General features: G+C 46.3%; 1 protein-coding gene and 1 long non-coding RNA gene across 17 annotated transcripts in view; one reads left to right on the forward strand and one right to left on the reverse strand.

Annotated features, from left to right (window-relative positions):
• Positions 1 to 26,673, forward strand: part of KANK1 (KN motif and ankyrin repeat domains 1) — a 117,328-nt gene that overhangs the window by 520 nt on the left and 90,135 nt on the right. For 3 of the 16 annotated variants that reach the window (XM_040655367.2, XM_046905207.1, XM_015280063.4), the window contains exons 1-2: positions 18,208 to 18,411; positions 18,504 to 18,610. The exons of 9 other annotated variants lie outside the window; for them this stretch is intronic. The gene's annotated coding sequence lies outside the window, so the exon portion shown is untranslated. Of the gene's footprint in view, positions 1 to 7,325; positions 7,489 to 18,207; positions 18,412 to 18,503; positions 18,611 to 26,673 lie in introns of those variants that run through there. 4 more of the 16 variants (XM_046905208.1, XM_040655366.2, XM_046905212.1 and 1 more) reach the window with 2 other exon arrangements.
• On the reverse strand, positions 7,487 to 12,578 carry LOC121108543. The gene is made up of 3 exons (XR_005843089.2): positions 12,368 to 12,578; positions 8,650 to 8,727; positions 7,487 to 8,042 (listed from the first exon to the last, which is right to left on the reverse strand). It is a non-coding gene; the product is annotated as an uncharacterized LOC121108543 (long non-coding RNA).

A 26,673-nucleotide genomic window follows, 5' to 3' on the forward strand; every position in this document is an offset into this window, starting at 1 on the left:
CTCTCGGTAGAGGTGGGAGGTGTGGGGGCTTACGAACGTGCCTCAACTTTGGCTGCTTTTCGCGGATCTCAGAAAGCGCTCAGAGTCATCGTGGTGTGCTTGGAAAGTGTCTTGTCCTTTCTGTATCGAAGACCATCTGTCCTTAGACCTCCATAGGCAGTACGCTTAAAAACTCATTCAGTAATAATTGCAAGCCTCCGTGCATGCAGTGACTGTCTTGTGACTTCTCCAGCCCTGGGCGTTGCATAAAGCCCGGCGATGCTCGGCTTTCTTGTTAAGGTCAGCGGCTGTGCGCTTTTTGTTAAAGGGAGCTCCCGAGCGCTTAATTAACGCTGTAGCCCGTCTGGCAGTTCCACGGCGTGGTTGACAAACTTGAATATTGTCTGGCCGAGAAAGGGGACCGTGACAACTTGCTAATTGCAAACATCAGATGTGGTACTCGCCGATTTCCAGCGTTCTGCTGGGAGGACTGGACCTGATCCAGGGATGCATGTGCGTTGTGAGGAAGGGAAAGCATGTCAGGTGAGAGGAGGCTGATGGATGTAACGTGGATTTCAGAAAGGCTGAACCCTGGAACGGGATCTGGGGCTGCAAAAGGGCGCCCTGGCAACGTTGTTCAGATGTGTTCAGACTGGCGCTGGGGTCCCAGGGGCACGCGGGTTAGTGACGATGGCCCCTGCCCTCCCAGGGAGGCTTTTCCCTTCCTATCGCCAGAGCTCCAAAGGGAAATACCACCATTAGGGTGGATGGCTTTCCATTGGCAAACCCAGTACTGCTTTTAAATTGCTGATGGATTGCTGATGGCTTCTGTAGCACTCCAGCCTAAAGAGGAGCTCCCACTTACTAGTTCTCAAAGTTGCATGCACCAGCTTTCCTTTGACTTCGTGCCTTATTAAGGATTTCAGTGGAGAAATAAGGGCAAAGCTCGGTCCTTATATTGAAAACAGTGTGGGTCACATCGGTGGCACTTCAGCAGGTTTCTACACAATGCTTCCATGGGCAGGACTAGCAATGGATGTATTTCTCCTACCGTAAATGGTTTCTCTGTGGGGTAAGCCTTCCACATCACCCAGATGCTTGCATCTTAGGCAGTTTTCATGGTCTTGTGAGCTCCTGGTACTGCTTGCGGGCTCAGTTTCTGCGGTGCCCTCTGCATCTAAATAATGGATGTTGACAGTGAAATGAAAACCTCTAAATGAGGAGTGTCTCTTGTAAATGACGCAAAGCTGTCAGAAATGGGCAGCCTGCTGTGCTTTTAGTTACCAAAGCATTAGTTAATTGAGGACAGTTGCAAATTTTCTTGTGGTGTCAGCACCTATTGTAGTGGTAGGTCACAGAGAAGGAGGCTTTTTTCCTACTCGTTTAGCTAATGGAATTGGCAAATGGGGCATGGTGGGAGTTTCAGGCATCGCTCATTGGGCTGTCTGATCCACCTGAACTTACCTGTGCACCTTCAAGAAGGAAGAATTGCAGAGCACCCAGGGTGGCTTGAAGGCTCTGTGTACATACATGTGTGGGTATGAATCTTGTCCAGGTTTTTGTGCATTGTGGCTGGCTGACAAGAGTTAAGCTAATAATGTGCCTCGTAATAATGAGGAGTCCAGTTGGAGTTGCAAGCTGGACAGCCTGCGGGAAGCTTTGGTTCCCCTAACTTCCTGGAGATGCAATGTGTACATCTTATGCAAAACTTCAAATGATGTTTTTTCAGGATTTACCCAGAGGTTTTTTCACATCGTGTTCTGACTTAAAATCTTATCATCTTTTGCGAGTAATGGGATCACTTTGATCATAATTCTAGCCAAGACGAACTTAAAACATATTTCGGAAATGATTTGTCTTAAGTACCTTTAAAGTTTCTGGTTTTGAGGTTGAATAATTGGCAGTGCTCTAAAAAAGATATTGAAGCATCTCATTTAAGCATCATGGAAGCCTCCACTATTACCTTGTGCTGCTGTTACAGATGCTACGTATTGAGGTGCAGTAGCATGCATGTGCATATGTACTTGCACATATGTCTTGTCCCAGCTTGTAGCAGACTGTGGTCCGAAGGGAAGTAGCAGTACAAGTCAGGAATAGAATAATTGATTATTTTGCAGTTTAGGTTTTGTGCAGTTCACTCCTTGCAGATTTGTATTGTGAGTTATATTCGTTATTCCTGTCTCATTTGCTGCCTCTGAATGCTGTCTGTGTATTTTGCTCTGGGAAGCTGTGTTTGTAACAGTGGTGTTGAGACTGGAAGAGAAACCTGAAGACTGGTTTAGAGCATATTCTTATTCTTGCTTAACCCTGGCAACCTCTGCAAAATAGCAGAAAGATGTGTATGGTGATAGTCATCTCTTCACTATTAAAATTGTACTTTTTCATGCTTAGGAAAACAGAAAATGATAGTGTAAAGTGTAAAGACTTCCAGATCAGGTGCTCTTGCAGTCCGTCCCCACTATCAGGCTGCCACAGCCCTGAAGCTCCTACCTATGTATAAAACCCAGCATGTAATCCAGCTAAAGCATGAGTTAGAAGAAGACACCCTGTTAGACTCAAAATGCTCCTGCAGGCTTGCCTTGTCAGCTTCTGCACTCAGAGATGTTTCTGATTCTTAATTAGAGGTGTAATGGAAAAGGACACCTGACAATTAAACACGAGTGGTAAGTTTGTGCTTCACATTCCCCTTTCATTCTTCAGATGTGTGAGGAGATTGAGGACAGAGGTGTCAGACACCAGCAGCTGAAACTTCCTTCTGGCGAGCAGATCTGCTGGCACAAGTGAGGTCCATCTGCAACCCAAACAAGTGTTCCCTTACCTGTTTGACGTGGATGTTTCCTGTGGCACATGGAACCCAACCCTAGAATCTGGTATCTCACCTGAGAGATGGTAGCGTTTCCCGAAAACAAGTTTTCTTGAGGAAGTGTTCTGGTGTAGGTGGGGCTGTGGTTGGCTGTATTGGGTCACCCTTCCTGGCTGTAAGTGCCTGAGCTCTGCTGGTGACCATGGGGTACCTCTCAGAGACCCACACAGCCACGTGAAGCAGCAGTGATGCTGTTGCTTTCTTCTGTCCTGTTACTGGTCTGTGCCAACATGCCACGAGTGTGGCTTGTTCTGTTGGCTTTGGTGGTTCCTCTGCTGAACCTGGCTCTCCTCACAGCAGGAGGCAGCTAAGGAACACCGGGGAAGAGGGGGAGGGTGGCAGTGAGAGGATAACAACCAAGATGTTGGTTGTCCAGTGAGGCTCCAGCCCCAGCAAGGCTGCTCAGTGTGGAGGGGTTTTGTACAGAGGCTTTGAGAAATATGCAGTGTTTAAATACCCTGGGCTGATAAAGGCTAATCTGTCCCCTGCCTTATGTCTGTATAGGTCTGTAATTAGCCAACACGCTCTTATTTAGCATTAATTCCCTAGGCTTTTTTTTTTTTCCCTGAAGACTCCAATTAGTATTTCTGTGTGTAGCTCCAAATAGTGCTGTTACCTGTGTATGTCCAGTCCTCAGCCTCACCAAGCTGATAGCCTTCATGGATGCTTTGCAGTGATAATGACTTTGTTTCATGCATCTGTGTGCAGACATGCGTAGGAGACCTAGAGTGGGACCAGTCCAACAGTTGTCTTATCCTGTTATTTTCACCTCCTTATTGCATAGTTTGATCATACTTTGTCCTTGTGATAAGAACAAAGCTATGTTTTACGTTTCCTAGCTGTTCCTTATCTCAAACAATTTGCCAGCTCCTTCCGAATACTGCTTTCTCAGTCTATTGAAAGCTGAAGGGTTTTTTTTTTTAAGCCTTTTTCGTTATTTCTGCATTTTTCCAACCCCTTTCCAATTCTCTGCTTTAGTTCAGGGGAAGCGTTGCTGAGGTTGGCTGAGGTGGTTCTGCACCACTGATCTCCCAACATCTGCATGGAGCTGTGCTGGAATGGGGTGGTGGTGCCGGGGGGTTACTCTTGGAGCAGTGGGCTCCTGGGAGCCAGCATTACTTGTTCCAGGGTTCAGTCCATAAATGAACGTCTTCTTACGCGGCAGGTGAGAGCATCGTGCTCTGCACGTGGGATTCGGAAAGCTTTGCCCTCCCCGCGTGTTTCATCTTCATCCTGCAGCCGTGCAGAGGCAGAAGAGCGAAGTTGAAGATGGTGATTTCTCAAATTATTCTGACTCTATTTTTTTTTTTTTTAACGAAATTGGCGTAATGGCTGTGAGCTGCCCCTGGAGCGAGGCGGTGTCAGAGATGCGTTTGTTGAGAGGTGCGTCAGCACGGCTCTGTGTGTTGGGACTTCAGTCAGGGATTTCATTTGCTTCGCGAGCTGCTAAATGAGGAAAGGAGGGGGGGGTCTCTGTCCAGAGTGCTTTTGGAACAGCTGCGTTAAATATCCCCAAGGACTGCAGACGAATAAACTTGCTGCAAATGCTTCTCTTTTCATCCCTGTCTCAGCATATGGTAACGCAGAGGACCTGTGAGGGTTACTCCCAGCCAAGCCGGTTTGGACAGAAAGAGCGATGCATCGGGGCTTTTCGCAGCTCGTCAGCGCTCGGCTGAGAGCTGCCAAGAGGTGTTCTGGCTGGTTGGAAGAGGGGGGGAAAAAAGTGCATTCAGACTGTAGTCTCTCTTTGGCTTTTATGTTGGCTGTCCTTTGTTACTTTTTATATCCCGGGATGTTGGTGTTGGACAAAAGTAAGGGGAGGTAGCCCAGGCATAATTACTGGCAGAACAACACGCTGAATTTTGCCTCTGGTTTTCCAGGCTTCCGACAATGAGAGTTGATGGGTCTCTTCTGTTTTACAGTTTGCCAAAGTCAACTTAAGCCCGTGGGGCTTTCTTTGTGTTTTTTTTCTTTTCTTTTCCCCTGTCTCAGCAGTGCTTTGCTCTTATGTGAGGTTCTACTCTTTCAGCTCCTTCTCCCGGTCTCTGTCAGCAGCTGGATGCATTACACTGAGGCTCAGCCTGCTTCCCACGGTGGTCCTGGCTGCAGGAGGGCCACACTGGAGCAGAGCCTTGCTTTATTCCAACTGGTGGTGCCACCCGAAGAGATGCAGCAAAATACGCTGAGAGGTGCTCAGCTGAACCTTTCTTCAGAGTGGGAGCTGATGCTGGAGTCGGCTCTGTTGTGTATTCTGAACTGTGTGCTATGGTGGATGGTGATTCATCCATTGGAACCTGACTTCCAACTCCAGTTACCCACAGAAAGAAAAACAAGCTGTATCTGGTATTCTGTGGTAGATAGCTTCGGCATGCCCTGTTGATGCTGCAGTTACCAGACCAGGGAGAAAACTGGGCTGTTGGTGCACTGTGGCTTGTGCAGCTGTGTGTGTGTGTGTGTTCCTTTGGGCTCCTTTGGCATCTGCTGGCTGTGTCACTAGGCAAGCAGGGATGGGAGGCAGAGGACACTTAGCAGGCTAGGCTTAGGTCTTTCATTCTGTCCAGTGCAAGAGAGCAGAAGTAAAAGACAGGCTCAGAATAGCAGGAGAAATCTTAAACAAGTGCAGGATGGTTATCAAAACTGCATATGGATGTTAGAGAAACCATACAGGTATTCCAAGGTGGGATTTAACAGCTGTGTTGAAGGATTCCTATAGCTCCTATGCTTTCTATGTCCCTTCTACTTCTCGTACACCCCATGACCTCTGTCTGTCACTATTGCCCTTTCTGATAGAGCTTGGCAACCAAAAGTTGGCTTGGTGAGTGAGGAGCAGTCATCACTCAGCTCTGAAGCCACCTCACAGTGAAGGTGTTAATAGAAATGTGCATTTTAAGCTGGATAAAATTCTGTTCATAATCTCCTGTTTTCCACAAACCAAGAAGCAGAACGTTTCCAAGTTGTCGGTCAGCTCTTGTTTTAGCCCTTTAGACATAATTCTGTCATAGACCAAGCTCTTTTTTCTAAAAAATATTTTTAAAATGTCAACTTGGTAAAATGTTGAGGTTTTGAGTAGGGTAGTCACTGTCTTGGTTTTTCTGAAAGGCATCAAAAACTGTCTTTGCAGGTCTTCAATGTGGATTTCCATGAGTGGGATTAGAATTAACCTGCTTCATGGTGTGTGTGTGTATATGCATACATATATATATGACCTGTGAGCTGGGGCTGACTGTTTTCTCCACACTGTGGTGGCAGTCTGTTGGGATTCTCTTCCATGCATGGTCAGTTGGTGACCCAGCCAGGTCAGGTGGAGTCACCAGCAGGGATATCCTGCAGTGAATCTCTGAAAGCAGGTGTTGCTGGAAGTGGTGGAGGTGCAATTAGCTGCAGTTTAGTTTGCCCTCTTAGCATGGTTTAGCTGGGCTGACAAAGCTCGTGTGCATTTCTTACTCTCTTCTAGTGTTGTGGTGTTCTTTTTTTCCAACTAGACAAGGGCTTAGCTATGTGGAGTATGAGCTTTCCCAGTCTCTGTCCTGATCCCCTGTGATTTATTGCTCAGTCTTTATCTGTGTGTTGGCTATTCCAGTTTCTCACCCAACACCGCTGCTGCTAGTGAACATGTCATGTTTTTAAGCGATGTGTGAGATCAGTCACATCCACAGAAATACTCAGAGCTGCCAGGAGGCTTCTCAGCTGGGAAAAGTCAAGGCAAACAAGGCACACAAGCTCTTCTTTGTGCCAGCACACACACCACGGCCGTCACGAGTTGCTGGGTGGGTGTGCAGAGGAGATTCGCTCGGTGCTTGCAGCAGCATCAAGCCTGCTGCTGGGCTGGGGGTACTGTGGGAATGATGTGGAGTTCTTTGATGAAACAGCAGGTGACCGAGTGCCAGTGTTGTGCTGTGAGGGGTTGTTGGTTTTTGCCAGGGTAAATGTGGGAGAGTGTCAGGTGTGTCCCGTGTGGCCATTCTTCCTGTCAGCCTGGGAGAGAAGGGATGGCGGGGTTGTGCTTGCAGAGCTGAAAGTAGGCTTTGCTGGCTTTAGAAGTGTTAGGTGTGTGCGACGACTACTTTCCGATGCTGGTATGCCTTTGATGTCAGCAGCCAGCCAGATGCCGGGGGACCTGCAGCTCCGGTAGATAGCAGGGATGCAGGGTCCTACTTCAGAGCTGCGTGCGGGCTTTGCACGCTGAAACACACACGCACGGGCAGGGTGGGACAAGACGGCGCTCCTCCATCCCCCGGGACCCAGCGAGTCCCGCAGCAGCCACAGCTGCCTCCTGGTGCCGTCGTTCCACGGTACCTGCCTGCCCTCGGCAGGCCCCCAACCCGCGCTGCTCCGCATTGCTTGCATTCCTGCGTGCGGGCTCAGTGCGACGGGGGCTGCGCTGCCGTGTGCGGGAGCCGTGGGAGGTGTCTGTCCCCCCCGTGCCCATCGGAGCCCCCCGCCCGCATTGCTCGCATTCCTGGCTTCCTGCGCTCGGGAGGCTGACGGGGCTGCGCGGAGGAGCGGTAGCAGCGCGCATCTGGCTGCGTCTTCGTGGAGGGGCGGTGATTTACAGCCCGTCACCCCTCCGCTCCCCGGGGTTCAGGAGCAGCTTGGCGTTTTGGCACAGGTTCCGGTGTGGTTTCGGGTCTCCTTGGTGACTGCAGGTCAGCGGCGCTGCAGGGGCACGCGGGGGTGAGCGGAGGGGCAGGCCAGGGAGGGCTGTGCGGGGTCTGGAGGAGGGCGGTGGGTTTGGGGGGCACAGTGCGAACCCGAGCTGGGTGCTGGCGGCTCGGTGACTGTTGTGCAGGGAGGAAGCTGCGCTGCGATTTCACCGGAGGCCTTTTTTCCTCCCTTTTTTTTTTTTTTTTCTTCCGAGCAACTTGTTGATTTGCATCACAAAGTGAACCTGGGCTGTCTCCTTAGTGAGCTGCGAGGGAAAAAAAAAAAAAACAAAAAAAACACCACTTCAACTGCTAGAGTAGCTCTGGGGTGACTTACGGGTTTCTTTATGCCTGCTGGTGCCTTTGTGAGCAGCTGTTAATTGAGATGGTCAGTGTTGTATGAGTGAAACGTCCAGTTACGGCCATTGCGGTACAGCACCTGTGGGACTCGCGTCTGCGGAGAAGCAGGGCAGGGATGGAGGATGTGCTGCCCTGCATGTCCCCACTCAGAAACATCAGCTGGTGTTCCCCGTGCCCAGCTCAAACTGCTGGAGGTGCTGAGTGAAACGAGAATAGCAATTAATATGTATAGCTAGCGGAACAACAGTGCTGGCTCTTGCTATTTTGTCATCCAACAGCCCTTTTTATATGCATTTTATATATATTAGTTTTGTATTGCCACGGGAGTTGTGTTCCTATGCTGGATTGCAAAATTGTGTTATTATGCTCCTCCTAAACATGTGGAAAGTGTTAGGGTCACTGGGGGGACAGTTTCTTCCCTATGCAAGATCTTCATTTGGACTTGTGCTTAAATACCTAAGCAAGGCTGACTGCATTCTGTCAAAAGCCAGAGGGGTTTTCCTTGCCAAAAACTGAGGTAAGACCCAAATAAAACTGAACATGTGATGGGTTATCTAATTCCTTCAAGAATTGTTGCCTCACAATGAGTTACTCACATAAAAGCAATCGCTAAACCGTGTCTAGACTGCAGAGTCGTGGATTTGACTGAATCTAATTAAAGCGATAGTGGCTTGCAGGTGAGGAATTAAGTGCAGTACATCATCTTAGCTCCTGCTGCGAGGAGACCGGCCTTATCTGGGATGGGTTTGGACTTGCGTGCAGAGGTAAATTAAAGTCAGATAGCTGAAACAGTGCTTCCCTCACCTGCCACACAGCGAGAGGCATCTGCCTGCAGCAGAGTGACTGAGCAGCCTGTGGAGATGCCATTTTCAGCACAGCGTCCTAAAAAAAAAAAAAAAAAAATCAATTTCCTGCTAATTCTGGAGAATTAGGAGGGTAATCCCGGAGTACCAACAGGATGCCTCTGCCTGCACTGTGCAGATAATGGGGCAGCTGGAAGTATGGGATCCATCCCTGGGGTTAAGCATGTGGCCCTTGCCAGCCAGCTGCCCTTTTGATTAAGCTTGAGTTCTTGGTCCATCTGTGCTATTGCCTTATGGTGACCAGTTAAGCCATACTGATCAGCAGCTATTGGCTGAGAAGGATTAGGAGAGGCGGGATGCCCACACATCTGGTTGCCCAGCTCTCATCAAACATCTGATGTGGAAATGGGGGCCTGCTGGGAGCTGCCCGGGGCAGTTTCTTTGCAGAATGAAGCACAGTGCAGCTCTTGGTAGCTTTACTGCATGGCCTTGAACATTTGCCCAGAAGTGTCCGTGAAACATCTCACAGCTCTGCTGTTCTCATGCTTTTGCTATTCCTCTCTCAGCCCTTCCGACCCATCCTGTTTCCTGTAACTTCTCTATCTAGCATTTTTTTTATTTGCTCCCCATCAAGTTGTGCTGCTTCTCCTCTCCGTCTGACCCTGAATGCTCACTCTGTTTGTTCAGAGGCTTGGGACAGCATACAGAAGAAAGGGGGCAACAAGGGGAAGGGGTGCAGGGAGGAAAAGCAAAAGGGGGAAGTGAAAGAGCTGGCCCTGACTGAACTCTGGTTCCTCTGTCAGGTGAAAGTAAAGTAAGGCTTTGTCTTGAGAAACTCTTCTTTACATTTTCAGTCTGTCATCAGATTTCTGTTAGTCTTGAACTTTTGTCTCAAGGGGATATTGCAGAAGTGATGACTGGGCTGTGCTTTTCTCATCATTGCAAGGTGGGGGGTGTGAGGACAGGGCAGACACAGGTGCCTCATTGTCACAGCAGCAGTGGGCAACTGCTGCAGCATCTCAGGCTGATGCAGTGCTACAAAGTGTTCTGGTTTAGTTATGGAAAAAAAGATGTACTGGGCTACTCTTGGTACTGAGTTCCACTCTCAGCATTGCAGAGAAAATTTGTGTGTCTAATAAAAGAGACACGTGCTACTGCATGGCAACTTACAGAGAGAAAACTTCTCCTAGAAAGGAATGTTGACCTGAATTTTGCCTTGTCTGTGTGCCTGAGAACTTGCATTTGTTGTCATCTTGGAAATAGTGCAAACTCAGACTAGTAGGAGCAGTGGGGTGGGAATGGGGAAGAAAAATCATGCAGCTGCCAGGAATCACCACCTGTCAATGCTTTACATGTCACAGGTGCTTCCATCAGTTCTTCCCTCTCAGCTCTTTGCAGCTGGGTGGTGTGGAGTGTCCCGTCTGTGCAGGGCTGTGTCCACCTTAGTGTGCTGCACTCTGGTGTTTTCTTAGCTGTGCATCCTGATTTATGTTTTTTTTTTTTGAGCTGACCTTCTGAGCTGCTTTCATTAGCATGTTGAGAGTTGATTCCTACTGGGCTGCTAACATTCCAGGAGAAGTGTAGTCACAGTTTTCTTTACATTCCTGTAGGAATTATGGTGTTTTGGATTATTTTTTATTGTGGGAAAGAAAAGCTGTTGGACTCCATGGCTGCCTCATGATTCACCTTTGATGGCCAGTTGGGACTGAAGTCAGATCAGGTGAGTGGCGGTAATGGTACTGTCAGCACTGGTTGAAGCTGAAGCTATAGGGAAAGAAGGCTCCTAGTTATCATGAGAAAAAGATAATAGTCATCTTGTTAAGCTGGGATGCTGACTTCTCTCTGATGTAAGAAGTTCTTATTATCTCCATCTGTTTCCTTGGCTGTGTCTTCAAAACTTCATTTAGAAGTCCTAGCCCGTGACTCTTAATTTCTGCCTGTGTGGAGGATGGCCCTTCTTGCTGCTGCCTTGCAGGCCGTCTGCACTGGCAGGAGTTGCACCATGAGCACAGCGCCTTGTGTGGATGAGCTTCTTTGTGTGACTCTGGAGTTCTTCATCCACAGGTTGGCGCAGTACTTTAACTTCCAGTTCAGCACCCATGAGCAATCCCCTTGCTCCTCTTGGGCTTGCTTCTGGCGTGCTGCTGCTGTTTGCCTTGTGACTGAGTGTTGGGCTGAGCAGGAGGCTACAAGGCTGGAGCGTGCCATCAGTGCATGCTCTGCATGAGAAAAAGGGAAATAGGCTGCATCATGCATGCTGCCTGTGTGTGTACCTGTGTTTCCTAATGCTTGAAGTGTGGCTGTGAGGCAGCCATTTTCAGCCTCCTCCTCTGTATGCCTTTCCTTGGAGATCCTCCTGAACTTGCCTTTTCCCAGTCTCTGTGTGCTTCTAGGTCTTCATGCTGGCGTGGCGATCCTTCTGTGCACAAGGATTGTGTGATACTTGCACCACAACAGAGCCCCAAGAGACTTGTGGAGTGGTGTCAGTCCTTGGACTAGCTGTAGTCAGTTCAAAGCTGCAGGTGGGGTTTTTTAAGGTTATTCCTCTGTGCTGTGGGGCTTCAAGAGACCATGCAATCAGAGCTAGGCAGGCAGCAGGTCATACTGTGCATCTGAGAGCTGTTCAGCCACCAGAACTTCTCCTAAAGAGAAGTCAGGAGAGCAGCAGGGCCATCACCAGGAGAAGTTGTGGGAGAAAAGAAAGTTAATAAACATCAGGGGCATCTCAAGGGTTCCTTTTGTCGCACTTTGTTCTATGTGCTGTTTAATTCCATCCAAGATTGCAGAATCAAGTTCTCAAAGCCTGGTGATAAAATGCCTCAGTTAAATGAGGGTCAGGGCTGGGAGAAACTACCTAGTTTTGTGGACTGTTTCTTTCAACACCCTCAATTAATAGTGTTTTTAATTAAGAGTTCATCATACCAGAACTATGTAGCAAGCTATACCTCTAATCTGCTTCCCCTCAAGCTGCATTTCTTTGTAATTGCCAAGTTTCATGTACACCAGTAGAAACAGAGGAAAATATGAATATATCTGTACTGGGAGGATTTTTGAGGGAGGATGTTGAAAGCAGCATCAGGTTTCTTTCATTATTTTTTTTTTTTTAGGTTAGTTGTGGGTAGCTATGAATGCTCCCTTTTAGGTGGGATAAAAGGAGAGGGCTATTAAAGTGTGATTCTGCTTTTGCTTTTCCCATCTGGTGTCTCAGATCTTTGTTTAGCTTTCTACTTGTTTCCCTCAGCTCAGACCCAAAGGTCCTGGAAGGGTCACTGCACTGGGGAGCTCTGTCAGTGCCTAAGCATCCTCTGGAGAGCAAAAACAAAGACGAACCATCTCCCCTACACCCCTTGCTTGTAACATCTAGCAGTGTGTGCTGCGTTTTGGTGATGTCAGAATGCCCGGCAGCAGCTGTTGGTGAGTTTTGGTGGGCTCCCCTTCTGTCAGCTTTTAGCAAGGCCCTTCATCTGAAGAAGGAACACACTGTGAATGCAAATGGCCGTTTGCTCCCCTCCCACCACCTCAGTCTTCCCCCCCTCTGGCAGCGCTGCCTTAGTGCCAGCTCCCCGCCCAGCCGTGACAGCCGGTTGATGTCCAAGGTCCTTTGTGCTGCTTCAGCTCGTGTCAGGAAATGATTTGTCAGAGGATCAAAGCGCTGGTGGCCTGAATTAACTTTTTTTGCCAAATCACAGGCTTTGACGCTGATGTGGTCTGGTACTTACAGGGGCTGCCAGTGCTGCTGATAAGGAGTGATCTCTGATTTCCCCACAAGTTGCAGTGATGTTGGCACGGCTGATCTCACCTGCAGAGCCTCTGGGGTATGGAAGGCTGGTGCTGTGGGGTCTGCGGGGTGGAGGCAGTAGGATTGCTGGTACCTGGTAAGCTCTGAGCTCTGAAGTGGTTTCTGTATGATGTGTCCGAGGGCAAAGCTGTAAGAAGGGGGTGGTGTCAGGATGCCCCAAGATAAGAGCAGGGAGCTGATACAGAGCTGTTAATCAGTAACGAAACGAGTCATCCTGCAACAGCTTGTGATGCCAAGTAATGATGTACGCTGTGTAAGACAAAAGAATGTGTTTATCCCAAGTGGAGAAGGACTCGCCCTTGATCTTACCCTCAAAAAAAAAAAAAAGGTGATTTATGGCATCTGTTGCTCTTGAGAAGGAACAAGGCTTATCAGGGAAGAAAGGGCTTCGCCTTTTCACCTTCTCTTCTTTTCTGTCCCCTGCTTCAGATCTGATAGCGCTGCAGTGAAATGTTCAGTAATCATCATGAGGATGGTTGCATAATTTTTTCTCACTCAGACTGCCTCCCAGCCACCAGCAGTAGTCCAGCCTGTCTTCATGTTCCTCTGGCTGTCCTGGCCATCCTCTTCCAGGTTACGTGCACGGAGAGGGTCTTGTCCATGGGAACCGATTATACTACAGCAGAGCATCCTCAGTAGATGGTCTCAGCTCAAAAAAAAAAAAAAGTGCATATTTACACTTATATAATCCCTTCATTTGCCCAGAGCAAAATCTGGTGTGATTTAAGAGAACATCTGTTCCTGACACTTCCATTCTTCTTCTGTTAGCTCTGAATAGCACACCTGAGGTTGAACTGCAGGTGTCTTCAGATTCAAACAGAGCAAAACATTTTTGCTTCTCTGATTTCATTGAAGCTTGTGTTTGGTGGTAAGGCCAGAAACTGCCGTCCTTTTCTCAGGGAAAGAATGTGTCTGAGACTGCTTGGGTGGGAGGGAAGAAAAGCCGTTTGAGGAGAGGGACAAAAGGATAGAAAGCTGATGCGAGAAAACACAGCTGGCCAGGCTGCACATCTGCTGCATGCCCAGTGTGATTCCATGTAGTAAAGCCCTTTGCATTGTGATTGTTTGTCCAGCTGTCCTGCTGACTGCTTTGACCCAAGCGATGTGAAGAGAGGGATCTCTCTTCTCCCCTTTCACTTTGAGCTAAACAGGTAGTAAAAGGGAAACTGTGCTGAGAGTGCTTGAACAACCAGAAATGGATGGTGGGACTAGAGCTGCTCTGAGTTTATAGGTTGGCCTGCCTCATCTGAAATCCTAGAATAAATTTGGACAACTGCATGCCTCATTGTGTCCTTGCCAAACGGGGGAACAGCAGTCGCAAATAGAGTGAGAACTGTGAACCTTATTTGGATTTCAGTGTGTGTTCTTGCAGGTAGATTTGTTCTTCAGAGTTTCAGGTGCTGCTCAGCCTAGGGCAGTATATGCCTGTGACAGCCAGGAGTTAGCTCCTGCTGCTGGGGCTTTTCTTGTTGGTGTTGTGCTTGCAGAGCAGCTGTGCTGGGCAAACAGGCTGCTGCCAGTTGCAGTTGGCTTGGGATTCTCTGTGTTCCTGTGGGCTGAACGCTTTGTGGGGCCTGCTGGTCTTCTTCCATTATTTCTTCTCATCTCTTGTCCTGCTGCTAGTTCTAGACTTCATGGACTTCTGTTAACCAGGCACCTACGACTACAGAGCCATCTCTCCCTTGCTTCTGACTGCTTTAGCTGCCTGTGTCTTGCAGTGCGGTGCACCTGCAATTAGTGTGTGGGTTCTGCCCTTGACTGCAAGGCCTTTCTCCCTCCTGCAACCTGTCTAGAGGCTGCTTATTTCAGGGAAACCTGCTCATCTAAAAGTTAATGCAAGGGCTCTTCCTCACATAGTCATCCTCTTAAAAGCATCTCTGTTGTGCTGACTGACCCCCTAATCAAAATGTCCGTGACAGAGGTCAGTTCTCTGAAAATTAACCTGCTTCAAAAGCAATAGCCAAGAGTGATGCTGCTTTTCTCTCATCTTTTCTTGCAGCTGGTGGTGGGAATGATTCTTGTCAAATATTTGGAAGAACAGCATCAGAGGACGCAAATAAGTCAAGCCTCTGAACTTGCAGTGTTATCAAGTGCTCGTTCCTAGATCGGCACAGAGTCTGCAACCAGAAGCTTTGCACTTTGCATCACTGGGGTGAGGAGGAATTAATTAGCCTTCTTGCTAGCGGGTGTCCTCTTTCACGCTTCTCAAGTTGCAAGGAGTAAGAATGAGGAGAAAAAACCTCATCTGATAATCTCTTTTCATGGCCTGATGTTAGCCACCCTGAGGCTATTTATACCAAGCAGGCTCATTGGGCTTCAGTCTAAATTTTCACCTGCTGTCCTTCTGGGGCTCAGGGCTTTTGCAGAGCACAGCAATGGCAGTCACACCCTGACTTCTCTGCTTTCCCCCTGCAGTCCCTGTGGGTCACTGCTGGGGGATGGCATGACCACCTCAGTATCAAGGGCAAGAAGTAGCATTACTGCTGCCAGGCTTCAGTTCAGTTTGCATATATCAGGGATATCCAAGGATTTGCTGTAATGTGCCTGAAGAAGAAGGGAAGGAGTACAGATGGACCTAAAACAACAATAAAACACATCTCCCCCTACTCCTCCCTCCCTCTCTCCCTACCACTTGACTGTTGGCACTAGAGATAGTCTCTCTGCTTCATTCTGTTCACTAACAGTTACTTTAAGAAAGCACTCCTTTGTTTCTTGTTACTGTTTTTATAGGGCACGGGTATTTGTTGAGGACAGAACATGGAAAGTTTAGAATCAAGTCTTTCTGTCTAGCAAAAATGGGATTTCCACAACTGCCTTTTAGAACAGCTTTTCATTAACAGCTGTGTAGATGTTTTGTGTCCCTCTTAGAGTATGTGAATGTCCCCTGGCTTGGTCCCCCTGGAAACTTGTTGGTCCTGTTGTTACTGAAGGCTTATGTTGATAGTTCAGATGTATGTGTTTTGCTACAATGCTGATATAAGCTGCTTTTCTTGACCCCCGAGGTTTCTTTGTAAGGTCACAACGGAGAGGCCTGAATTCCTGTGTTAATCACATCACAGCGGGCTATCCAGGATGGTTTTCCCAAAAGATTAACTGAAGGATACTGCATTGCTTTGAAACATGATCGCAGAGCATCTCGCTCTTGAGGACAGTGTCTTTCATGTTTAATCTATGCATTGATTTCATGTATTTTTAAAACACATGCATATTACTCACTGCAGTAAAATGTGAATGGTGGCTTGTCCTGTTAGCTGGCTGTTTGCTACTGCTTTGTGTCACCAGCAGGTTCGGTGCTCTCCTGTTCAGCAGCATTGCAGAGAAAGCTCATCTCATTTGTTCTGTAGAGGGTATGTTGTGAGGTAATCAAAGTGCATCTGTTAAGCAGTTGCTGAAGCATGCAGTAACGTACAGCTTCCCTGCAGGTTTGAAAATGTGAAGAACCATGCTTAGCTGGTGGGCAGTAGCTGTGATTCTGCAGGCACTGTAGCAGATGAGGCTGAAGATGCTGATGTTGCTGTTCTAGGGCTTTGGGATGTTCTTCTAGGGAGGGCTGTAAGCTTATAGCTTGCAGCAAGTAGCTCTTGGATTAAATCCAGATGTGCTGTGAGCTGTGGTATCAAAGTATCTGCTGCCTTTTGAGCAACTTTTAATTCGTTAATTATGGACCCTGGCATACACAGCAGAGGACTTCAGAGCTGCAGTTGTTGCATGCAGATACTGTGGCTTTCAGAGCTCCCAAAAGCCTCTGTGGAGGTGTACACCAGAATGACTTCAACACTGTCTTAGGTTCTGCATGCTCAGCACACTTCCAAACAGGACTGTACCTCTAGGGAGATGTACGTAGGTGGTTCTTGCTGCTGCTTCCCCCATAGCAGTTGTCTGTACCCTTCTGGAAACAGTCTCTTACTAATGATATAAGGCTCTTTCTTCCTCTTAGAAGTGAAGCACTGATAAGGAGGTTTGGAAGAGTTTGTTTGTGCACCTGAGCCCCCCCCTCCCCCTTTTCTCCCCAGCCCTGGTGTATGTATAGATAGGCTATAGATTACAGCACTGTTGGATGGATGCCTTCTATAATCCTGTTTTCTTTCTCTCAGGGAGTGGTTTATGAAACAGTGTCATGAAGACACATACTGCAGGGCTAAGGGGGAGGTGTTCACATTTTTAGTGGGTTCTCCAGATGTTTATGTAATGTGCCTAAGCTTGCAGTGGAATATGAAATATTTGTGTAAGGCCCCCAGGTCTGTCCATGGATAAGCTATTTGTCTGGGCTTTGTGAACAGCACAGGAGAAGGAGTGTAACTGACAAGCCCAAATTAGTTCTGTGTTCCAACTACTCCTTCCTGGCAGGATGTCTTGAAGAAGTTGTTATCAAACCACTTCTAAACTGGAATCTTAAAACTACAGTATTGACTTTCCCTTCTCTAGTATTTACTTGAAAAGCAAATATTGAAAAAGGCTGTAGAAATTCCTGTTGGTAGTGGCGATGAAATGATTCCAACCGGGGCTTGTTGTAAGCTTGGGCCTTTGCTCTGTAGGGATTTCTGTGCTGTAGGTGCTGATTGTTTCTTTTGGCTACAAAAACCATCGTATGGCTCAGACACTTTGAACAGATAATCTAGGTGAGGCTTAGGAAGGCTGCTCAGTCCTCTTTTAACTGATTAAGCCATTAGAAGGAAGGTGAGAAATGACAAAATAAAGTTCCCTGTAGTTTTCAGAAGTCTGTAAAAAGAAGAAAAAAAGTTTATGGTTTAACCTCTGAACAAACCACTCATTGCAAAGACTAAGGAAAAAAAGAGTCCCCAGTTTAAGATAGCTTGACAGTCTTATCTGGCATTTTCAGGTACATGTGAAATGAGGTTTTTTTTTTTAAGTAGTTTTTACTTTTATGTGGTCACTGTGGCAACTCATGTTTCCTGACAGCTATGCTTGCCCTGCATACAGGGAAAATGTATGTCTTGGAAACTGCGATTTGTATCCAGAGCTGACTCTGAGACCTTGAGAGGCAGTTCAATATGTGCATTGCTGTGACCTTCAAAAGCTTTGGAAGTCTACAAACAAAAAAAGGAAGAAAGAGTTGGGCTGTTTGAAATACAAACAAATCGTTCCAGAATAATTCGTCTCTCTCTGCTGAACTGGTGCTCCACAAGTACGTGTTGCACATAGAGCATGGGGAATTAGCTGAAACAAATACTGTGTGTACCACACTTGTATTTCATTCCCAGGATGGGCTGAATTAAGAACACAGCCTCCTTTGTGGGAAGAGGATGAGTGAGTGAGCTGCTCAGGTCAACAATACGTGGATGTTACTGAAGTAACGGAGGTGAACTGAGATCACGGCAGCTGTAGGTGTTGCTGCATCACCCTTGTCCAGGAGCATGGCAAAGCCTCGAGTTGGAGGGGTAGGAAGACTTAATGTGGCAGGAGAACTCTGTGTGTTCTCCCTGTTAAGGAAAAAAAACGTGTTGTGTTCTGTGAGATACTTGTAAAAATCGGGAGGGCATGCATTTCCCTGGGCTCTGACTGCAGCTACGAGTTTGCAGCACTCAGCCTTCTGGTTCTGCCACCCTAAACTCAAAAGTAAACGCTGCTTTCCTAGAAGGGAGAGGAAGGCTTCCTGCACACGGCTGCGCTGAGGAAGAGGCAAAGGTGTGTGGGAGAGATGGCACCGTGCAGGAAGGGGGTGGATGACTGGTGAGAGGATGGGCGGCGTCCTGGCAGGCGTCCCTGCTGGCACTGTACCAACGCGTGCCCGTGGTCAGTGAGGAACAAAGCGGCGGGCTGAGCTGTCGTTGGGCCGGGGAGCTGCAGAGCCCTGCTCCGTGCTGGAGGTGCTGGTGTCGTGACAGGCACGCTGCGAAAGTCCAGGGGAAACTTCTGCTCTGAAAACTTCTGTTCTTGCAGGGCCTCATGGAAGATCTTCCTAATTGGTGGTTTGGTTTGGACATCATCATCTACGCCTGGAGTGTCAGTGTGACTTTTCCATTCATATTTTGTTCACGGATGAAAGAATGTGTAGCAAATATCCAGCGTAATTATGCATGTTTCTAATGTTTCAGCTTGTATAATACCGCCCACCTTCCCGGAGAGGTCAAGTTACTGTTTTCAGGCGTTGCAGTTCAGTGATGCACCGTGTGCTCAAGGGAAATGGTGGATAAACGACCCCGTGAGTTCAGTTGTTTTTCTTTTTTTTTTTTTTGGTGTAGTAGTGAGAACTGATGGGTTTTGTATTGCTGAGTAGGTTTAAGTGCTGCAATCTAACAGGCTGCGTAATTATAACTAAATGCAAACGTGCTTGTGGCATGGAGTGGCTTATGTATGAATGGCTGTACGTTATCAGTGGAGGTATTGCAAACTGTGCGTGTCCGCGTGTGTGAGAAACTCTCAGCAGTCATCTGTGGGGACCAGACTGTGCACAGCCCCCTGCAGAGCAGCCAGTGGGGCAGGAGCCGGTGCACAGCCATCATGGTATGTTGCTTTCCATCCGCAGCACCCTGGCACAGTAAGCAGCACTGCAAAGCTCTGCACTGCCTCTTCTCTTCCCCTGCCCTCTCCCTCCTCCAGCTCTGCTGGCTGCAGTAAAAGTACAGCTTTCCAGGGAGAGCGGGTTGGGGCTGCCTTGCTCTGTCACCTCTGTGTTGTGTGGACTGTGTGCATAGAGAGGATTTCTTCAGCTTTGCGTTACTCCTACTGGCTGCTCGAGGGAAGCGTGTGTTAAAATCAGTTTGTGTACATGTTCCCTTCCTCCTCCTATCTAGTTCAAGAGGTTAGGTAGTATTAGACCACAGCCCCCAGTGCTTGGAGCCTGCAAATCCAGTGTGTAGTGTTATTGTGGTGGTGGTCTCCCTATTTTATTTTTTCATGAAAAATACAAGAGTATTGAGACTTATGCTGACCTTATTTTTGAACAGTTTCTGATCTGTGGCATTGCTGAGCATGCTAGACATGATAACAGTTTCATAAGAGCATCCAGACTGGTGCTGCATGTCTTCCTATTGCTGTTCTTTTTACCTTCTGTTAGGACTAAGAGTAGCGACTTGCTCTCATGCTTAATTTCTGAGGGATGCACTCAAATGTCTCACTGAAATGTCAAATTTTCCTTGAAATGCAGTTGGGGAAAACTTTTTTTTTTTTTAAGAGCCAGTGGTGTGACTTTGGAGAATAATCTGTCTATTCCTTCAAAAGCTGTGCATTTGTTTGCTTACTGCTTCTGGTCACCAAGTATGTAAGAATGCCCCCTTTTTTTGGTCTACAACCCCTTACTGGGAAACTCAACTTACCTATAATGTGATACATGCAGTTGTTAGTCTGGATTAGTTTTCTCCACAAATAATAAATGCAGAATGAGTTTGGTCTTAGCTTTTCTTACTCAAGACACTGATTCAGAACATCTCATGAGACAGCTGTCTTCTTTCTTTTATTTCCTTTTGCACAAGAGAAGCAGCATTGCCATGGCAGGAGCCCTCAGTGTTGTATAATTGTTCATACTTCTGCAGATTAGCTGCTGTGCAGCTCAGGGGGTTCACCAATTCTTTGTCTTCAAAGAATTAAGCTGAAAATATGGCATACTCACTTGCATCTTGGTTTGATGTCAGATGTTTCTCTGAGATGTAACAGAAGTGTGTGTATGATGGGTGCTGAGGGATTTTTCCTAAAAGTGCTTGATTTGAGATCATTTTACAGTGGCCCTTCTAAAAATACCATCTGCTAGGAATATATGCTTTGGCGTATCACTAAGAAGATGGTGGTAAGATCTGCTGGAAAAATGCCACAATACCTGGGGAAAACAAGTATGGAAAGGCAGAGCGACTTGGCTGAGGTTTACTTTAATGCCAGAGGGAGACATTAGTCCTGTTGTCTTTTCCTGCCAGCTTGAAGCCTCAGGATGTTGCCAGGCCCAAGGCAAAGGGGAGCTTCAGCCTTGGGGGCTGGATGTGGAGACGCGTGCAAGTAACATGGATTCCCTACTGTACAAGTTTTTGGAGTAGTTAATGCACATTAACTGCTTTATGTATGTTTTGTTTTTAGCTGCAGCTTTGTTACACCCATGAATATACGTGGTTATATCTGACAGCTGGGAAGTGTTCTCATTTCTCCTGGATATGAGAAAACACCACAAAGGAAGAGCAGTTTTTACACAGGCTTACTTGTGTTGCTTAAAGTCCAACAATTAACAGGTTTGGGGCCCATTATGTTTACAAGAGCTTGAGCTGTTATTTCTGGAGATAATGGCAATTGTCTCTTCATTATGACTGTTAAGATTGCTTACTGAAGCATCTTTATACCTGGAAGCTGACAAAGTCTTTCCCCTCCCCTTCTGTTTGACCAGCTCTGATCAGGGGTTATGCAGGTGGGCTGCAAAACCCCTGTCATCAGGAGCAGCCTGTCTCCCTGCACCTGTGTCCCACCTGCATGTAGTAATTGACCAAGCATGATGTTTTATAGCCCCATTCAGTTTCATTCTCCACCCTCCCAGTTCTTTTTCACTTAAGGACAAAAGGATGACCTTCACACCCTTTCCTAATCTCTGATCAAGGAAGCAAAACCAGGTTTAATAGGTACTTCCTTGCTTGTCAGAGTAGTTTAATGATATGGTAATATGGTAATGTGGAAAAGCAAAGGATATAACTAGATAAAGGCTGTTTAAAAAAAAAAAAAGGATGTAACTAGTGCGTAGATGCTTAGACAGATTAAGTCAAGCTCATCTTGTCATCTTAGTTTAACTTATTTCTTGAACCATTTCTGGACAACTTGTTTCAGTTGTGACACCCCTTCTTCCCTCCATTCCTGGCCTAATGACTAAACCGGCTTTGTAAAATCCATTTTGCTGTAGAGCCACAGAAGATGTTACACTTCTAAATCCGGGCCATCTGACTTTTGCTAGTGAAGTCATTTGGACAGAGAACAGAGAATTCAGTCCCCCTGCAGCAAGGGAAGGGGGAAGGGTGAAAAGGGGAAAAAACATCTGTATCTTGAATTCCCTCTTACTCTCAAGATACGGGAGTTCAGTTGGAGGGGAACAGTTTATGAATGGCCTGTGTTGAAAAGGACCTCAAAGATCATCTAGTTGAACCCCTCTGCTGTGGGCAAGGTTGCCAGCCACTAGACCAGGCTGCCCAGAGCCACATCCAGCCTGGCCTTGAATGCCTCCCAGGATGGGGCATCTACAACCTCCTTGGGCAATCTGTTCCACTGAATGCTTCCTTCAGGTATTGGAAGGTCACAATGAGGTCTCCCTGGAGCCTTCTCTTCTCCAAGCTAAACAAGCCCAGTTCCCTCAACCTTTCGTCACAGGAGAGGTGCTCCAGCCCTCTGATCATCTTAGTGGCCCTCCTCTGGACCCGCTCCAAGAGCTCCACATCCTTCTGTACTAGGGGCCCCAGGCCTGGATGCAGTACTCCACATAGGGCCTCACAAGAGCTGAGATCACCTCCCTCTCCCTGCTGGCCACCCCTTTTTTAATGCAGCCCAGAACACAGTTGGCCTTCTGGGCTGCAAGCGTACACTGCTGGCTCATGTCCAGTTTCTCATCCACCAGGACCCTCAAGTCCTTCCCTGGAGGGCTGCTCTCAAGTTCTTCCCCCAGTATGTATAAATATATGGGATTGCCCTGGCCCAGGTGAAACACCCTGTGCTTGGCCTTCTTGAACCTCATTAGGTTCACATGGGCCCATTTCTCCAGCCTGTCCAGGTCTCTCTGAACAGTGACTTCCCTGCAGATAGGTAGAAGAAAAGCACTGGGTGAGCTCTAAGCAATGTCAGTGAACTGTTGTCTGTGACAGCAGTCTTATTTGTTAGTGAGTGGATACTTGTGATGAGTCTTTCCAGAAGTTATCTTTTTGTCTGGTTAAAGCTGAGATTACCAGCTGAAAATCTCCCCTAGAGTACTAGTTGTGTCTCAAACTGTTTTTCTTGTCAAGTGAAGATAACACTTCAGAAAGTCCAAGATGAATTCTGCTTTTTACCTGGGTAAGGTGCTTGTAGCAGGACATGATCTGGTCTGAGGATATGGTGAGCAGCAAGTCAGCTTGATCTGAAATGTCAGCTAAGGGTATTAAGTCTCAGCACATCTATTCATGTCGGTTGTACTACTTAATCTGGACTAGTTTTGTTGGTTAGAGACCAGCAAAGACCTAACACTTTGGTAAAGTGTTACTGCATATCGTCTGCAAATTCTCAGCCTTTGGATTGGAAAAAAGAAAAAACAAAAATGGAAAAACTAGATCTTTTGAAAGAGACAGCTTTTCTGTTGTCTCTGTCATACATATGCATTAAATGCCTGTGGAGAGAAAGCTTACCCTTTTTGAGAGTGATCATGTAGCAAAGGTTTTTTTGACATCCTTCAGTTTTTCATTAGCTGATGCACTTTGTGTCCAAATGTGAGAAGTGCTACTCTAACACGTATTTATTATGTTATTATGTTATTTAATTTCTAGTAAACTAACGATTATGCATTTCCCAACGATGATTTTTCCAGTAGCGTAGGGTTGGTATTTGACAGTGCTAGACCTGGTGGTTTTGAGTGCTCGTCCTGTCTGATGAGAGCAGAGAGCTCAAAAGTTTGATATGGCTTATGTGATCCCATGCTGTAGGAAAGCAGGGCACTTGAGACTAACAGTTGTGCCTGTGCTTTTGCTGAACAGCCTGCTTGTTCAAACTGTCACTTTCTCCATGGGTCTGGAAGGTTTCATTTGCATGCAGTGCAAACCAAGGACCAAGGTGAAGCTGTCCTTTCAGGCACTTAGACCTCTACCTGTGCAAACTAATTGAAATGTGAGTAGCCAGTCCTGCCCTCCAGGTTCTAGCTTGTGTATCCCATTTACCAGCAATATGAGTCCTGTTGCTAAAGTAACTCATGCATAAATTCATGGGCTGTGCTTTGCAGAAGGTATGCTTGGTTTGAGAGAGGCCATCCTTCCAGTCCTGGACTCATGTCTGGCCAGGAGAAGTCTGGTTTTAGGTGTGTATTGAGAAGTGAGGTATAGGTCATAGGCTGTTCAGACACAGAAACTGCTTATTCCGATTAGCAGTAGAACACTTCTCTGACTTCTGCTTGCTTTGTGCCACTGTAAATGACCTTTGTATATCCATTCTGTGCTATTGGGCTGGCTGTGTTCTATTGCAGGTTGTATTATGTGCCAGATGTTCCTCTTTCCGCTTGCTTTCTGGCTGTTCAGAGACCAGTTCCTTTTGGAGCAAGTGCTTCAAGCTGCAACCAAGCATGTTATTCCTTGTGGTATGTTTTAACAAGTCACAAAAAGTCCAGAGTCCATTTGCAGTATGTGAAGGGCTGATCTCTGTTCCAACAGGAGGCATCAGTTATAGCAGATAAGGTAGCTTTGGCTTTAGCCCAAGACTTGTTTTATCACCATAACATTAAAAGGAAAGCCATGGAGTTTGGCAACACTAGGTTTTTTTAATGCACTAACAACTACAGTGGCTCCTTTATCTGCTATTTGGAATGTACTGGCCTGTGAACACTCACATGAGCACGTACAAGCATACCTCCTTGCTCTGTCTTGAGATGAGAACATGAATTGTCGTGGAGTGAATGGCTGTAGCTGAAGGATTTGCTGTCTGTCACCATTGTTACAGTTGGCCTCTGAGGTGCTGCCCTGAAACTTCAGGACTGAGCCCAAGGAGACTGTCCACAAATACACCCTCTCATGGCCTTCCTCCTAATAGCCCAACATCCTTCATGATGCAAAACAGTTATTTTGCTGTTTGGCAAGAATTAATGTAATGTATAGCTTGGTGTTGTCTACTATGGATTTTATTTAAATTTGAGACCTTTCTGGCATCTTCTGAGGGGAAATGCCCTTCTGTAGGGGCTCATCCTTGGTGTGAGACTCCTCTTTCATGTGAATGACAGCGCTTGGAGGTGTGTTTGACCAAAAAGCATGATATGTTGGCAAGGGGAGATATCCAAGGCATCAGCCTAGTCGTGTTATCATGGCAGCCTGCCCAGATTAATTAGTGTCTCCAAGATTAATTAGCATGGTGCTTTGTGCCATGCAGATGGAGCCTTAGTTATTTCCTCTAGCAATTATGAGGTCTTATGCCAGTGCAGTATACCAAGACTGGATGTTGCGATGTTGCTTTTGGATATGTGATGGCTTTCTGTCCATAAATACCACATATATTCAATAGGAGACAGTGTCTCCAAGGTAACTTGGGAAATGCTACCTTCAAATATGGACTGATTATGTGAACTGATTTCAAAATGTTTATTCCCCAGCAAGATCATGATTACCCATTTGGTGCTATGCAGTGCATCTTTAACTGACTCCAAAGTGTCTGACACAGCACCTAAGGCATATCTCAATGTGTTATCCAGGTGTGTCCCTGCATTTGAGGGGGCTGGTGTTATTTTAGACCAGCATAAGTTCCTCTTCAGGTAGGAGAATCAAGAGGTCTGCTGGAGGGAGGTATGTGTGGGAAGGGGTGTTGAACAATATTAAAATGGAAAAGAAAAGATTGAGCACGTGTGTTACCAATCTGTGGAGAACCTGTCAAGCTGGAATATGCCTGTGAAATACATAGACTTTCTGGGAAAAGTTGTCTATGTAAGTTTGCAGAATCTGTTACGTAGCCAGCTTTGTTTAAATGTGAAATATTCTCAGGGGTAGAGCTTCCTGTTAAGATGACAAGTTTATCAGCAGACTTGTTCCTCTTGGTATATGTAATATCTCCCCTTCGTTGTTTTTCTGTGTCAGTTCTCATTTCTGTTTTTCTTTGCCTCTACTTGGCACTCAGTTGTGCTAATCAGTTAAGTCAGTTTTCTTTCTGGGTTGCATTTAAATTGCCATTTGCAAGGCAGTTTGGAAGAAAATTTGATACAAGAGACATAAATCCATTCTGTACAGATTCAAATCGTGCTTGCAATATTGCATATTTTTAAATCTGCATTGTGTCAGAATGTTTTTCTAATGTTTGATGTTTTGATTAACACCTGTTAGGTGTGGTTTATTCTGTTCTTAAGGGAAAATGGGTGTGCAGCACGTTTTTTGTTTTGGTGGGGCTCGGATGTGTAGGAGTCAAATGATTGTATCTGTTGTGATTGTTTGGGCTAAAAGGCAAAACTGAAGCTTTTTTTTTCCCCATCTGGCATGGGAGAGGACAAAGTATGTGATAAATCATATCTCTGAAAGCATTTCTGATTCTCTTTTTCAGTCTGCTTCTCTGGGAGGTGTGATTCTCCAAGTTGTCACTTGTTCATCTTGAAGCTGGAGCCATGTCCTAGTACTGGATTTCATTGACATGTAGTTTTGCTGTTTAAGTGTTCTTCCCCAGATGTTGGCATAACTTGCTTCAGCTTGAATTACACAGACTACCTGGTACAGATTGACCTGATATGGATATGATGGCTGTGGGAGGACAGCCAAAGAGAAAATATTTTGAGGCAAAATTGACTCATGAGTAATATCTGAACGATCTTGACATCATGTTGTGGGCACATAACACTCTGGGTATGGTAACAGATATTTGAAAGACAGTTTTATTGCACCCTTGAAACATCAGCCTTGATGTGTAACTGTGACTGAATGTCTTGAAGATGAAGGCTGAAATTTTGAAGTATCAAACTGAGGCTCTTGCAGGAATCTGTTGTAATATTGTTTTCTACAAAACTGGGGAATAGGAGGTTATACAGAAACACACTGACTGGTGCTTCCTGTTGTCTATGAATATGTAGTTCCAAGGATGTAACTGTGTTCTGTGGTCAAGTTTCCTTGTGCATTACACTTTTCTAATATTAGGTGAATGAATATATTTTTAAATAGTCTTGGAATGCACTCCTATTGAAAGATAACAACTGTTTTTAGAATGAGTAGGCAGCATGCATGTAAATGTTCGTATTTTGCATAAATGGTTGAATGTGTGCTTGAACATATTGCAGAAGTGTTAGAGGGAAGAACAAATGGACTTTGCTTCCTGAGGGTTACTTAAGAACACTGAGTACCATTTTAAAGTCTACCTAAGGGAACACTTGGGGCTTTTGGATTCCTGTGTTTTTTTTTCTTCAGCAGATGTTGCATTTAGGGTTTGTTTCCCATGCGGAAGATCTTCTACTTGAGTTTTCCTGCAGACTTAACACACACTCCCACCTTCACAGACATGAAGCTACATCATTTAAAATTCTAAAATTTATAGATCTGATTGGGTTGGAAGGGACCTTAAAGACCATCTAGTTCCAACCCTTTGCCATGGACAGGGACACCTTTTTGTAGA

This window comes from Gallus gallus, chromosome Z (assembly GCF_016699485.2).
Source record: "Gallus gallus isolate bGalGal1 chromosome Z, bGalGal1.mat.broiler.GRCg7b, whole genome shotgun sequence".
Lineage (NCBI taxonomy): Eukaryota > Metazoa > Chordata > Aves > Galliformes > Phasianidae > Gallus > Gallus gallus.